Genomic DNA, 14099 nt, shown 5'->3' with positions numbered 1-14099 from the left:
TTTCACTTGGTTGTTGATATATTTCCATGTTACCAGGCTGAAATATATATCCCAGTCATCAATCTTCAAGTACTTGATTGAAAGATGAGCCTATTATAGAGTCTTCAAAATTTCCGGCCAATTGAAAGTTTTTTGTGAGTAGTAGCCAATAAAGTCTGGATAAAGGGTTTGACCGCTGCCTGTTTGTGGAGAGTTATCGCCATGATTTTAAAGAACTTCTTTGCATTATTTCTCTCAATCAAATAAAAGTACCAAAGAAATTTTTGTATTCCTTTTGAGCCAATCACTTTTTTGTGGAAATGGGAGTTATACTGGATATGGCACAGAGAACTTCAAAAAGAGTCTTAAAGTGAAATTTTCAGGCATGGAAATATGGGCCATCTTTACTTAATTCTCAAAACTTTCTTTTTGCACTAAGAATGTGATCTTTGGGCTTGAAATACTTGCAGACATCATCTTTCTCAATTGTATTATTCCGAATGTGTGAGGCAGGAATTTATTGCACCTTAAATGCGTGTTGATTACATGGACTTTGTGTCGACATCAGTAGCCTTCAATATTTTGTAATTTTGAGGGAAAAACAATACACCACAACACTCGCCATATACATGTAATAGGCTATTTCTGGGTACCAATATCAGCATTGGTGATTTTTAACCCATGTTTCGGAAATTTTCAATCTTACCCGACTTCAAATAAAAGAACAACTAAGGGCAAATTCACTTTTCTCAAAGTTGTCAAATGCCTTTGATGGGTTTTTGTACAGGGTTGCCCTTTTACACAACTTAGTTTACATCAAAAGCATGTGATATCATTGTCTAATGTAAACAGACTAAAAGAGTGCAAACTTTTAACTTTGTGTTTCTAAACACCAAGAGGCTAGTCCAAGGCTCAACTGACATTCCGGCAGTTAGCAAATCTTTCTTCCTTTTAATATGTGCTGAAAGAGTGACATTCGTTTTAGAAAAGTGCTAAGAAGCTTCAATTTTTTCTTGGAAACATTCAATAAGGCTAAAGGATGACTGAACTTTAATGTTATGGCATTTTTTGTGTGTTTTGTCATCCAGTGTGTCAAAAGGCTAAGCCTGAGACATTGTGGCTCAATGGTTTACTGGTGGTGCTCCAATCACATACTTCCCTCTTCCTATTCCTGATCCAACAAGACCTTGGGGAGGCTGGTGCTCAGACTGTCAGTCATTTTGTGCTGAGCACTATATCTGAAGAAAACATCAGGCATGTTTTGATGCATGGGACAAATGAGTGTATGAAAGAGCCACCAGTAACCATAAGTAGATATTTGGAAGCCAAGAGAGAACGTCAATTGCCAGTCAATGACCAACAAAGCATTTCTGCTCTCGCTAAAGAAACACTTTTGCCAGAGTCAGATGTTGAAATGTGGCTTGAACATCTCTCCGCAGTATCTGAGAGACCCAACGCTGGAGCAGTGACGGCAGCAGCTACCCGAAAGTCCAAACCCTGGTCACATGATAATTTAGATCATAGGTTGGGAAAAACGTTTGTTTCACCTTTATGCCCTGGCCCATACTGCGCTGATGGCAATGAGTATAAGTACATACAGTACTGTGCAAAAGTAATGAGAGCGAATTTCGATGAAATTTGACAAAATTGTGCAATATTTCGAAGGAGGCGAATTTTCGGCGAAATTTCTATAAAAAGTGAATGCAACTATTGTTCCGATATTATTGCAATTTCGTGCACATGCGCGAAATTTCGTGTGTATTTGGAGGATTTAGCAAAAGAAGGGCATTTCAACAAGTTTTGAATGTGCCAAGAAATTACGCAAAACTACTCTTGGTTCCTTTGCCCAGGCCAGGGCATTAATTAAGCTTTTCACAAACATACACATGGGAATTTGGGTTACCAGGATCGGATACGGTATGTTAATTTTTACTTAACTTTAACTTACGAAAAAAGGCTTTCTCAAGCAAAATTCCTTTAAAAAACAAATGAAATTGTCTTTATTTCAGTTCCTAGATAATGAAGATTATAATCTTGATGTCGAAAATATTTCCTCCAAATTTAAAGACTGCACAATTAAAACAAATTGATCTAATTACTTTAGTATCTAATCTGCTCCTATACTTTATTGGTACAACTATTGATGTATTTACCAGGTATGCTTCTCTTTAAAATTTAACAATGTTTCACTATTTAGTTTTACATTTTCTCTACTTAATATTGTAACTAAAGTTTTGTTTGATGATTGACCCGCCTCAAATAGCAAATTTGCTATCTGCGAATCAACATAAACTTAAATATCTTTTTTGTCATGAGAAATAGAAATAAAGAAATAAGAAATAAAGTTATGAACTGTCTTTGCTATTTATATTTCCTTTTTAAAATACCCCTTGTAACAAGTTAAAATGAAATGATGTATGGTGAATGTCAACAGGGAATGCTAAATGTCACGCAATGTTCCGAATGCTTCACTTTATTTCAAGGTATGTAAAATCCAAGACACTGCAAATATCTCCGTGAAATTGTCATTATTTAGTAAGATGTCCTTTCTCTCAATAATAAGTGTTTGTGGTGTGAACTTAACTTCACTGGACGTTCCACGTCCACATCTTGGTCATTGTAATTGACATTCTCTGCAATGATTACTTCCGTTAAATTTCTCTTTCTTAGAAAGCGGTACATCAAAGCCTGTGAAATACCAGTTTCCTAGATAATATCATTCACTTTCCACCCTTCGCAAATGCATGCCAAGTGTGCAAATGCCCTTATCTCGTTATAAATTTTCTGTTTGAAAACCAGGTTCAACACTGAACTGTCTGCAATCACACCAGCTGTTACATCACTGTTCTGACTACTACATCACATGACATCCCATAAAAAAATACAAAATGTGTGTATTTCACATATTAACCCACAAAAACGTTTCTAATACGTCATCATTACAGTTCATACAAAGTTATTTCATACAGACAACTGGCGCCAAAATTGCTGAGAAACTCTTTATCATTTAGGGTCTCTCTCAAGCTCAGCACGAAAATGCCCCCCAGTCTGCTCACCTCCGGGACAATGTTATGTTATTTGCTGTTTTGTATGAGCCATGTCAACAGCAGTACAACATTGATTAGGTGGGAGAGGGAGGGGTATCGCAGAAAACTAAATACGTAAAAATATTGAAGATCCGTTACCAGGATTCATATTAAGAAAAAAGTAAAATCGTTCTCTGGTAAAAAGTTTTGAAAAAACTATGAGCTTTCGACAGACTGAACTGCTGCCTTCAACGGATAAAAATGTGTGAAGCCTAAAAGCGAAAGAAATTTAAATATAACGAAAAATTCGCATAAATTAAAGGGTAAAAGCATGTAGTGGAAAGAATGTTTAAAATGCTAAGAAAATTAGTGTTTCTTCAAGAGAATGTGATATTGTCTTGAGAGCGGGCACGAATTGTTGTCTGCCCCTACAGTTTTTGCCGTGTGCCATGACTCCAATGTCTTTCTGCTCCAGTTGTTCGCTTTGTCAATGATTTTAGAATTGTTAAAGTGTACACGTACACGACATCCAAGTCACTAGCAGACCAGTTAAAACTTTACAGCAGCATTTCCCTATCCCTAAGTTTCGACCTGCTGAAGACGACCAGTGCAATGTCATCTATAAAATTCCATGCGCATCTTGCCCGTGGAGCTACATTGGCGAAACTAAAAGATCCTTTACTACTAGGAGAAAGGAACATATGAGGAACTTAAAGCATTGTACTAAAGGCTCAAATGTCGCAAAACACGCGTGGACTTTTAATCATGATATTGACTTTAACAATTCTAAAATCATTGACAAAGCAAACAACCGGAGCAGAAAGACATTGGAGTCATGGCAACAGCAAAAACTGTAGGGGCAGACAACAATTCGTGCCCGCTCTCAAGACAATATCACATTCTCTTGAAGAAACACTAATTTTCTTAGCATTTTAAACATTCTTTCCACTACATGCTTTTACCCTTTAATTTATGCGAATTTTTCGTTATATTTAAATTTCTTTCGCTTTTAGGCTTCACACATTTTTATCCGTTGAAGGCAGCAGTTCAGTCTGTCGAAAGCTCATAGTTTTTTCAAAACTTTTTACCAGAGAACGATTTTACTTTTTTCTTAATTAGAAAACTAAATATTCTTCTTTGCCAACAGAGCACACTGGCAACGACACTTTCATTGTTTTCAAACCATCTGAAGTAATTTTGTCACAAATCGTAGGTTAACTGCTGCTTCATGTATTACTATTAAATACTGGCTATAGGTTTTTATAACATAACTTGGATAAAACGCGCGTTCTGATTGGCCAATTGATCATTTCTATTTGCCCATCGGTGCACGCTCGCTGACGACAGCTGACGTGTGATCTAACTTAAGAAGAAAATGCCGTCACGAGCGCATCAGTCCTAATTTTCCGAGACATATTTTCCTCCTCTTAGAATCGGGGTGAACCTCTACAGAGCTCAAAAAAGAAAGACATAGCCCTAAAGATTAATCAGCAGCGGAGGAGAATTGAAGGTCTTAAAGCGACGAAAGAGCGTTTCGTGTTTGTACTGCTTTTGATTTCCAAAACACAATTTAAACTGTGCTTAAATATTCAAGCCGAATCGCGGAATTGAAATGGATTTTATGAGACCAGGGAAGATGCTACAGGAAAGTAAATAGTGTTTTGGAATGTCGATTTTATTCTTGAGATTTATTTCATCGGCCATTTGAGTTGAAATAGTGTAACGTCGTTTTTTTTGGATTGGAAAAGTTGTGCTGTTTGCGATAGCTTGATCGCTTTCAACAGAAGCGAAGCATGTGCAAAGACAGCGTGTTTGTGTCGACGCTCGCAAGAAAATCGAAATGTTTTCTCTCCTAAGAGCAAATTATTGTTGATTCCAATAAAAGTTTTGACTGGGAAAACTGTTTGTTTATGATATTCATTTTGTCTTGTTAATTCAAAGTTGTCTTAAAAAAGCAAAGTTGTGTTGACATCGTCTGTTGACCAAACTTGATTTATGCAAATACAAGCGAAACACACAGGAGTGGTGTTCACGATTATGTTATAAAAGAAATGGTAAGCGTGCAGCGTGCAACTATCGAGTTATGGACGCACTTGGGAGGTTTGCTTAGCAACCTCCCGCGTGCGTCCATAACTCGATAGTTGCACGCTGCGCGCTTACCATTTCTTAATTAATCACCTAGGCCCAGTTGTTCAAAAGCCAAGTAACATTAATCCATGGTTAAAGACAAACAAAGTCTAGTCAATTTTTTGAGGCTAAAAAATCTTGCAGCAACTTTTTCTGATCAGTAAGCAGACTGCAATTTAAGTTCCCGTAATCCAGGATTACTTAAATCAGGCTTTGAACAAGTGGGCCCTGGTTCTTAGAGGTGGGATTTCATTGTATTAGTGGGATTTACGATTTAATAGTTCATTCAGGGAGCAAATTTTGTTCCTTAAATGTTACAGTTTGAGCACTTAACTCATTAAATTTTCATTTTTATTTTTTTTATCATAGCTATAAAATTGCCATTGACTTGTAGAGAGACAGCCCCGAAATCTGAACTTTTACAGATGGTAATGTGAATTACATTCTCCAGACTATTCGGGGTGCTGACAAGTCGCATAAATTTATTGCTATTTCAACTTGACAGTTTTGCTCTTCCTTTCATGAAAGATGCAGTTAAGGCTAAGGGGTGCTGGCTGTATAGTTACAGTTACATATCTGTAACAGTAACAGGCAATTAGGCAATATCATAAGCAATACTCTACTGATTTAGAATAATGTACTTTTAAGGTGGCTCACAACAGTTTTTTTTTTCCGAGAGGAAACTGGAAACAAACGCGCAAAGTGCGATTACAACAACTGAGTAGTTTGTTTATTGTAAAGTGCAACTGTTGTGGAAAGCTGAATAATGTCAACACTTCTGGCCAACACAGAACTGGAAGCCGAGGGCCAAAAGCTGATGACATCAATACAAGAGCAGTATTAGGTTCTTTACATGCTGGTATTGGTCTAACCCAGTTAAACAATTTTTTATCTGTGTTCAACATTCCTTCAATAAACAGTGTTCTCTACAAAAGGCGGGAAAGAGAAATTGGTAATGCAGTTGAAGTAGTTGCCAGGGGCAGTTGCCAGAGTAATTTAAACCTCGAGAGAAACAGGGCAGGTGGCTCCAATGGGTGTTGTCACAGGGAAAGTATTGTCCTATGCAACTAGATGCAAAACCTGCAGGTTCTGTGATGCTGGTAAAAAGGCAGGCAAAACTTTAAAAAATCATGATTGCAGGAAAAATCATTCTGCGTCTTCAAAATTCATGGAACGAGAAGTGGCATGCCAGCTCTGGTGCAGTGCACCTGATGCCAGAGTCAAATTTTCTACTTACATTGGAGATGATGACAGCACAACTCTGGCTGATATTCATAGCAAAGTGCCATATGGTGTGGAAAAATGGTCAGACATTATTCATGCCAAGAGTTCTCTCACCACACGCTAATACAAGACCGGTTCAAAAATCCAAACTGTTCCATTTTAAGTTCAAAAGTGATCAATTACTTTTCAAAATGTTTTAGCTATGCCAATCTCAAAATGTTGGTGAGCCTGAAAATTTGAGAGCAAACCTAAAGAGCATTGTGCCACATGCATTTGGTAATCATGCAATGTGTGATATTCCTGGTGTGGATTTAAAAAAAGTCCTGCCACTTAAAAACACAGTGATTTACCCAATGGGAAGGATTTGCAAGGTGAACCACTGCAACGAGCTTTAAACGAATTGCTTTCTAAGTATACCACCGATGTCGTTAAAAGCAAGCTTTCTCCTGGTGCTAATTCTCAAAGAAATGAATCTTTAAACAGTATTATTGCTTCAAAAAACTCCAAAACTCGCTTCTATGGGGGAAGTGAAAGTAACGACTTCCAAGTTGCATGTGCAGTTGCTCAAAAAAATATTGGCTACAACTATGTGAGTAGAGTGCTTGAAGTTCTTAACATTTAACCTGGGCATCTTTGTCAGTTACACAGTGGAAAAAAAAGTTAACATGGACAGAAAAAGAAAGCCAGACAAGAAATTCAAGTACAGAAGGAGTCAGTTGCATGGTCAAAAATCAGCTCAAGCACTTTGTAAAGAAGCTAAAGAAGGAACAACATACGGAAACTCAGTAGGTTTGAACTTAGACCCTAGGACACAACAGCTTGCACCAACATCACTGATTGACTTAGATCGTTTGATGAAGAACATCTCAGTCAGTGAGCGAGTGAAATATGAGAAATTGGTAATCAACTGACTCTTTCGTATGATCCTTCCAAATTTCTACAAGTTTGTCGTCTTTGATACAGAGACAACCTGTACTGGTAAAAATGCAGAGCTTTATCAGTTGTCAGCTATTGATGAAACAGGAGTTAAAATTTTCTCTGAGTACATTCTGCCATTAGGAACCCTAAGTTATGCAGCTTCACGTGTTAATAAACTATCTGTAAGAACCATCAATGGCATGACAACTTCACACCGATTTAAGTGTGTACCCCAAATTTTGAGGTTGTTAAGAATTCATGAATTCAATCTATTGTTCTGGATTCATTACTCATTCCTGTCTAAGACTTGACGATTATGTGGCTCTTTTTCCGAAGGCCGCAAACCTTTGAAGTAGGTGAGATATTTTTCCTTTATTTGAAAATTTCTGGTTGGATGATTTGTTAATCTCTCTTGTTATCTGGTCGATGACAGATCTCAGTGAAAAGCTAGCAGGAGAATCAAATAATAAACATCTCACCTGATCCCAGCTGAACATGACAGATACGACTATTTTTTAAGCTCTTCAAAAACACTGATGTATCTCTGAATACTCCTCAGGAGTTTTCATAGCTTTGACAAGGAACGTATGGATGGCGCCTAATTTCTATTTTTCTGGTTGTCTTTGCTACCATTTATAATATCCCCAATTCCCGAACACATTGTCGCACGATGAATAAAACATTGACTATCGATTGCCGCTTTCGCTTCACACAGAAAACTCTGCTTGCTCAGAAGACAAACACGAGATGCTAACCGCATAACACAATTGGTCAGTCCATGTCGGTTGTTATGACAACTGTAGGGTACTGTCATGTATGATGCACTGAAGTAGCGAAACACATGTTGAATCTCGACTCGATCGCAAGGTTGTCGGCTAAAAAATACCTGAAAAATTTTCAATTATTGAATTTTTAGAGATGGAGTAAATGAGTATTAGAATGGAGAAATGAAGACCCTTTGACAAAATGTGTGACAATTTTCTTTTGTTTATCATCGAAGAATGAACAATAGCTTTAATATTAATCACTTCTCTTCTCTAACTGATCTACAGCTTCGATTTTTTGCGCCAACAGTGAAATCCATAATGGTCGATCTTAAAGCAGTTAAACAGTCTTTATGCGGGCTTTTTATATCCTGTTTTGACAGTTTGAATAATAAAGGAATACTCCTTTTGTTTCGATCTGTGAAAAACAATAGGAAATTAGTTTCAGCATTACAATCGGCACAGACAACTTATCTTTAATTGACTAAGAAAATGAAACGTGAGTGCGGCGGGCTCTCACACACGCCAATTCTCGAAATTGTTCGCGAAATGCATCTCAAGTAGATTCATAAAACAGTATTGAAAGCTGTTGATTTTTGGACTACATCTTTTCTTTTAAAATCATTTCAAATTTCAGTTTTAAAATTAAACGCGTGATCAAACCGCAGTTTCTAAAAGCCGGAACGACCCACAACGATCCACAATGACCCACAACGATCTCAAAACGACCCACAACGATCTCACAACAATAGAAACCACCCAAGAAGACCAGTACCAAGTATTCATAGATTAGGGCCTCTGGAAAACTACCCAGAATACCTTTGATAGTCCTGTGACACATTCATAAGGTTGGCAAAACCAGGACAAAAATATATGAGCGAATGCAGCTTTTCACGAGAAAGAACTTCCATTCAGAGATACATCAGTCCAATCGATGTCTAGTCGGCCGGCCATCGAATAAAGACATCTTTGCTCTCCGTAAACATCCATCTTGAGGGCTCTTAGGGTAATTTTCGTCTACATTCGTGCCACGACGCGCCTTTTGTAGTAACTATGGTCCACTACAAAGTAAATCATTAATAGACCTTATTCCTGAAGCAAGGCCTCAACGAAGTGTGGCAAGTATCGTTATCTTTCCATTTGTTCTTTGGTTACATCAAAAGAGAAAATATGGTACAACAGGTTATAGAGTGACAAACAAGGTCATCTGTCACGAATGAAGGGGAAAAGTCGTGTCACTACGCATGACTCCAGGTGACGGCATGATGCATTACAGATCCACACACGTCCATGTATATAGTCGATGATGGCGGCCACGCGCGAAGACCCGGTTGTCCTGTCTGACTCATCTGATGTCTTGGCTAGAGCTAGAAGTACAAACATTACTATAATCACTAATTAAATGGCCTTTAAATGTTCATACATGAATCTCGCATACTTGTGAACTTACTTTCTCTTTCTCGTTTTTGCATATTGTTTCAGGATCTTCCAAATTATTTACCGTCATCAACGCCCCTAAAGCTGGAGGAAAGCCCTGCCGTTTTCGAGGTAAGACGATATTTGTAGGGAAATTCTCCAAGACGTATTTAAGGTCTAAAGGTTATATTACCCAACCTTATCAATTTTCCTGGGCTCCTTTGACCTCAGACAAACCTCAGAATAGCAGACCTCGAAAACACTGACCTCGAAAACATAGTCTGTGTATTCCTCGAAAAACCAAAGGAATCTTGGCACTGCTCCTTTGTAAACAATTTCTGCGTGTTTTTTCCCTGGTCATGTCAGTCATTGTGTTACGAGTTTGCTGGGCTTATGAGTCATGTGAGAACACAAACTTCAGTTTCAACAGAAGTCTTTAACGCTTCGTATTTATTATTTTGAAGCCCGACGGGGCTACCTTTGCAATTTCTTTCCATAGGCCCATGTTGCAGACAATGACTTATTATTCAAGGGTATTGGTTTTGCTCTTGATGGGAGCCTGTGAAGCAAAAGACAACATTTCCAGTGGCATGTGCATTTATCAAAGTCCCTAACAGTGAGCAAAAAATAGCACTAAAATGCCTCAACATCATAAAAATGGTATTCTGAAGCTGGTTGTAGGTTGTTGTACTTGGTTTTAGGTCATTTTATTTCTTTAGTATTAAAGTTCACCAGATCTGTCATTTTTCCCGCGAATGTAATTGAAACCAGATCTGTCATGTCTTCACGTACTGGTCCATTTGATCACAGTGAGAGATGCTTGTTGTGAATGAAACCACTCTCTGCGAGAGGTTTTTTCTCGCGGTCGCTCGTGATGCAAAATAGCTGAAATGGTCACGTCCTGAAATGAAAAAAAGTTAATTTCTACTTGTAGTTTGACCTAGCCTTTGACATAATTTCCGGCTTAAGTATCCTCATTGATACTGGACCCGGAAATCACACCTACGTTCGCAGGTTAATTAAAAGTGACTAATTTAACAAGCGATCAATTTACTCCAGGGTTTAAGGAGAGAGTATCCGGTTTTTTAAAGTTTTGTATCGATCCCCTTCCCCGTTCCCAGGCCGTGTTCAGATGCATTATAGTATTAAATATCCTAGACTAGACACTTGCCCTATCTCAGACCTTTTCAATACTCTGTACTTGGTGAAAAAAAGATCTTTTTGAAAAGCAGTTATTCTGTTATACCTTGCCTTAGGATTGTAAAGATTCTGATAGTAAGCCACAGCTTCCTGTCGCCGTCCCATGTTGTTCTCGGTAGGTGAATATAATTATTACGGCATTTGGTCTATCGCTTCCCTTCAGTATTCATTTACAGTGGAACGCCGATTTTCCGCTATTTCTGATTAAAGGTCAACATTCTGTGCCCCGGCCAAAGTTCCAACTTGGCAGCAACATGTAAATGTGCAGAAGCGCTATTGAGAAGCGCAAGATTTAAAGGGGAATTCTCAAATCTGAAAGCTTTTCGTGGATAAATAAAAGCAGGGGCACCCGGTGATTATTTTCGGTAAAAATCAGTCTGGAAGCAAGATGAGCTAGACTTTTTGAATAATCGAACACACAAGCCCGCGCATTTTCGAATTGTGTATCTGAATAAATTTTCAGCCCCTAAAACATCACCTAAAAGACTCGCAACAAGGCCAAATTAGTCCCTTACGTTTCCGGAAGGATATATTTGCAATTTTTGGCTCTCAAAAAAGGTCACCTATCAATTTCGGAAGAGCAAATGATTCGTTTGGGGAAGTTTCTAGAATGTGCCATCCAGCTAGCAATTTGTGATATGCAGATATGATTCCATAACATTTTCGAACACCTCATATTTTAGCTAAGATATCGGAACAGATCAAATTCGTCTAAGGGATAAAAACATCTCTTCAGATAGTCTTTAAACATTGCAAGGATCCTAGAAATGTTTCTCGTAGGCTCTTGGCTCGAACTGCTCGTTGGGTGCCCCTGATAAAAGGTATAATCAAACCTGTTTTTGAAATCGAATATATTTTCTTTCTTAACATAGCGAGAGAGAAGAAACAAAGCCTACAATGAACAATGAAAATACTGAAAATAGTGTGGAAGGTGATCACCAAAGTCTGATCAACATCCTTCTACAACATCCGGAAGATTCCAACTTAAAACAGAAACCCTCCAGAATACGCGAAAATAAAATGTTTACTTTGGATATGAGAGAAATTCCAATATCATCCGCCAAAGCTGATGACAATGGAGCATATACTTCTAAAGGAAGTGTTACAAAGTTCTATATGTGACCCTCTTTGGGAAAACCGGGCTTAATGAAATTTGCGTTAGAATGCATTTCAACGCATTTTGAATGCATTACAATGCATTCCAACGTTCGCCAATGATTCGTAATGATTTTCCAACGTTTTTCAACGCATTGGCAACGTTTCCAAACATTTTAATCCCGAAGGCGTTTCCACTATGACCTGGTAATTATAAACATCAGCACGTCCGTAAAATACACCGCGTTTTGGAGCGACTTCAGAATCAATACGTCGCCACTTCCAAATTTTGAAAACAAAGTCCCGATTTTAGGTAGATTTATTTTATCAAAGATGACAATAACAGCATTAATTCGGTGCATCCATTACTTCATTAGCTACTGTAGTTGCAAAGTAAAATACAACAAATTATTATTTTCATCCAAAGAAATGTAGCATTTCAAGTTGTTTTCAAAGCCGAAGTAACGATACATTCAAAGCGGTGCGTTCATAAGAGAGCTCTTTGCTATAAATATGATAAAAGAGTTCTGTATCATCAGTGAAGATGCCGAGGGGGCAAAAAAGCTCGCGAGAAACTCCAGGCGAGTGGTTAAGTTAAACAAATATTTTTCAGTTGAAATTTGGTAAGTTCAGCATCATTCAATCACATTTAATTTGGCGTTCGCGCAGGATCGGTCTTCGATCTTTGGTCTTCGTTTTTGGAGTCTTTATTGTCCATTCTACCTATTAGCGTAGTTATTTCAGCTTGAAATCCGTCCAAAACTCGAAGCGCTCGACCTCAAATAATATCGAAAACTCCAGCATTGGGAGCTCCAAGGATGCGTAGCAGGATTTTCGTATACCGGCTTTAGATTGCTTCAGATACATGCTTGCAGCCGTCACGCCGTGTGCTCCTCTCTGATTGGATGATGATTTCTTATTAGCCAATCACAGAGGAGCAAACGTCGTGATGGCTGCAAGCCGTCACACCAAAATCCAACTACGCTTCCTTGGAGTTCCGAATGCTGGATTTTTTAAATTTTATTTGAGGTCCAGCGCTTCGAGTTTTGGACGGATTTCAGATATAATGGCATGAAAGGAAACCTCTGGGTTTCAGCTTGCTTGGTGCGTGATTTGAAACCTGTGCGATGGGAATTTGTTTGTGAGTTTCAGCTTGATTGGTGCGTGATTTGAAACCTGTATGATGGGAGGCCGTGTTCAGATGCATTATAGTATTAAATATCCTAGACTAGACACTTGCCCTATCTCAGACCTTTTCAATACTCTGTACTTGGTGAAAAAAAGATCTTTTTGAAAAGCAGTTATTCTGTTATACCTTGCCTTAGGATTGTAAAGATTCTGATAGTAAGCCACAGCTTCCTGTCGCCGTCCCATGTTGTTCTCGGTAGGTGAATATAATTATTACGGCATTTGGTCTATCGCTTCCCTTCAGTATTCATTTACAGTGGAACGCCGATTTTCCGCTATTTCTGATTAAAGGTCAACATTCTGTGCCCCGGCCAAAGTTCCAACTTGGCAGCAACATGTAAATGTGCAGAAGCGCTATTGAGAAGCGCAAGATTTAAAGGGGAATTCTCAAATCTGAAAGCTTTTCGTGGATAAATAAAAGCAGGGGCACCCGGTGATTATTTTCGGTAAAAATCAGTCTGGAAGCAAGATGAGCTAGACTTTTTGAATAATCGAACACACAAGCCCGCGCATTTTCGAATTGTGTATCTGAATAAATTTTCAGCCCCTAAAACATCACCTAAAAGACTCGCAACAAGGCCAAATTAGTCCCTTACGTTTCCGGAAGGATATATTTGCAATTTTTGGCTCTCAAAAAAGGTCACCTATCAATTTCGGAAGAGCAAATGATTCGTTTGGGGAAGTTTCTAGAATGTGCCATCCAGCTAGCAATTTGTGATATGCAGATATGATTCCATAACATTTTCGAACACCTCATATTTTAGCTAAGATATCGGAACAGATCAAATTCGTCTAAGGGATAAAAACATCTCTTCAGATAGTCTTTAAACATTGCAAGGATCCTAGAAATGTTTCTCGTAGGCTCTTGGCTCGAACTGCTCGTTGGGTGCCCCTGATAAAAGGTATAATCAAACCTGTTTTTGAAATCGAATATATTTTCTTTCTTAACATAGCGAGAGAGAAGAAACAAAGCCTACAATGAACAATGAAAATACTGAAAATAGTGTGGAAGGTGATCACCAAAGTCTGATCAACATCCTTCTACAACATCCGGAAGATTCCAACTTAAAACAGAAACCCTCCAGAATACGCGAAAATAAAATGTTTACTTTGGATATGAGAGAAATTCCAATATCATCCGCCAAAGCTGATGACAATGGAG

General features: G+C 38.3%; 1 pseudogene; it reads left to right on the top strand.

Moving 5' to 3' along the window:
- Window positions 1-7021: 7021 nt before the first annotated feature.
- The window catches only part of LOC137995712 (uncharacterized), an 11224-nt pseudogene continuing 4146 nt past the window's right edge, over window positions 7022-14099 (top strand).

The sequence above is a fragment of the Montipora foliosa genome, chromosome 3 (genome assembly GCF_036669935.1).
Source record: "Montipora foliosa isolate CH-2021 chromosome 3, ASM3666993v2, whole genome shotgun sequence".
NCBI classification, from domain to species: domain Eukaryota; kingdom Metazoa; phylum Cnidaria; class Anthozoa; order Scleractinia; family Acroporidae; genus Montipora; species Montipora foliosa.
Note: the sequence above shows the minus strand (reverse complement) of the source record. Positions and strands in the feature narration are given on the sequence as shown.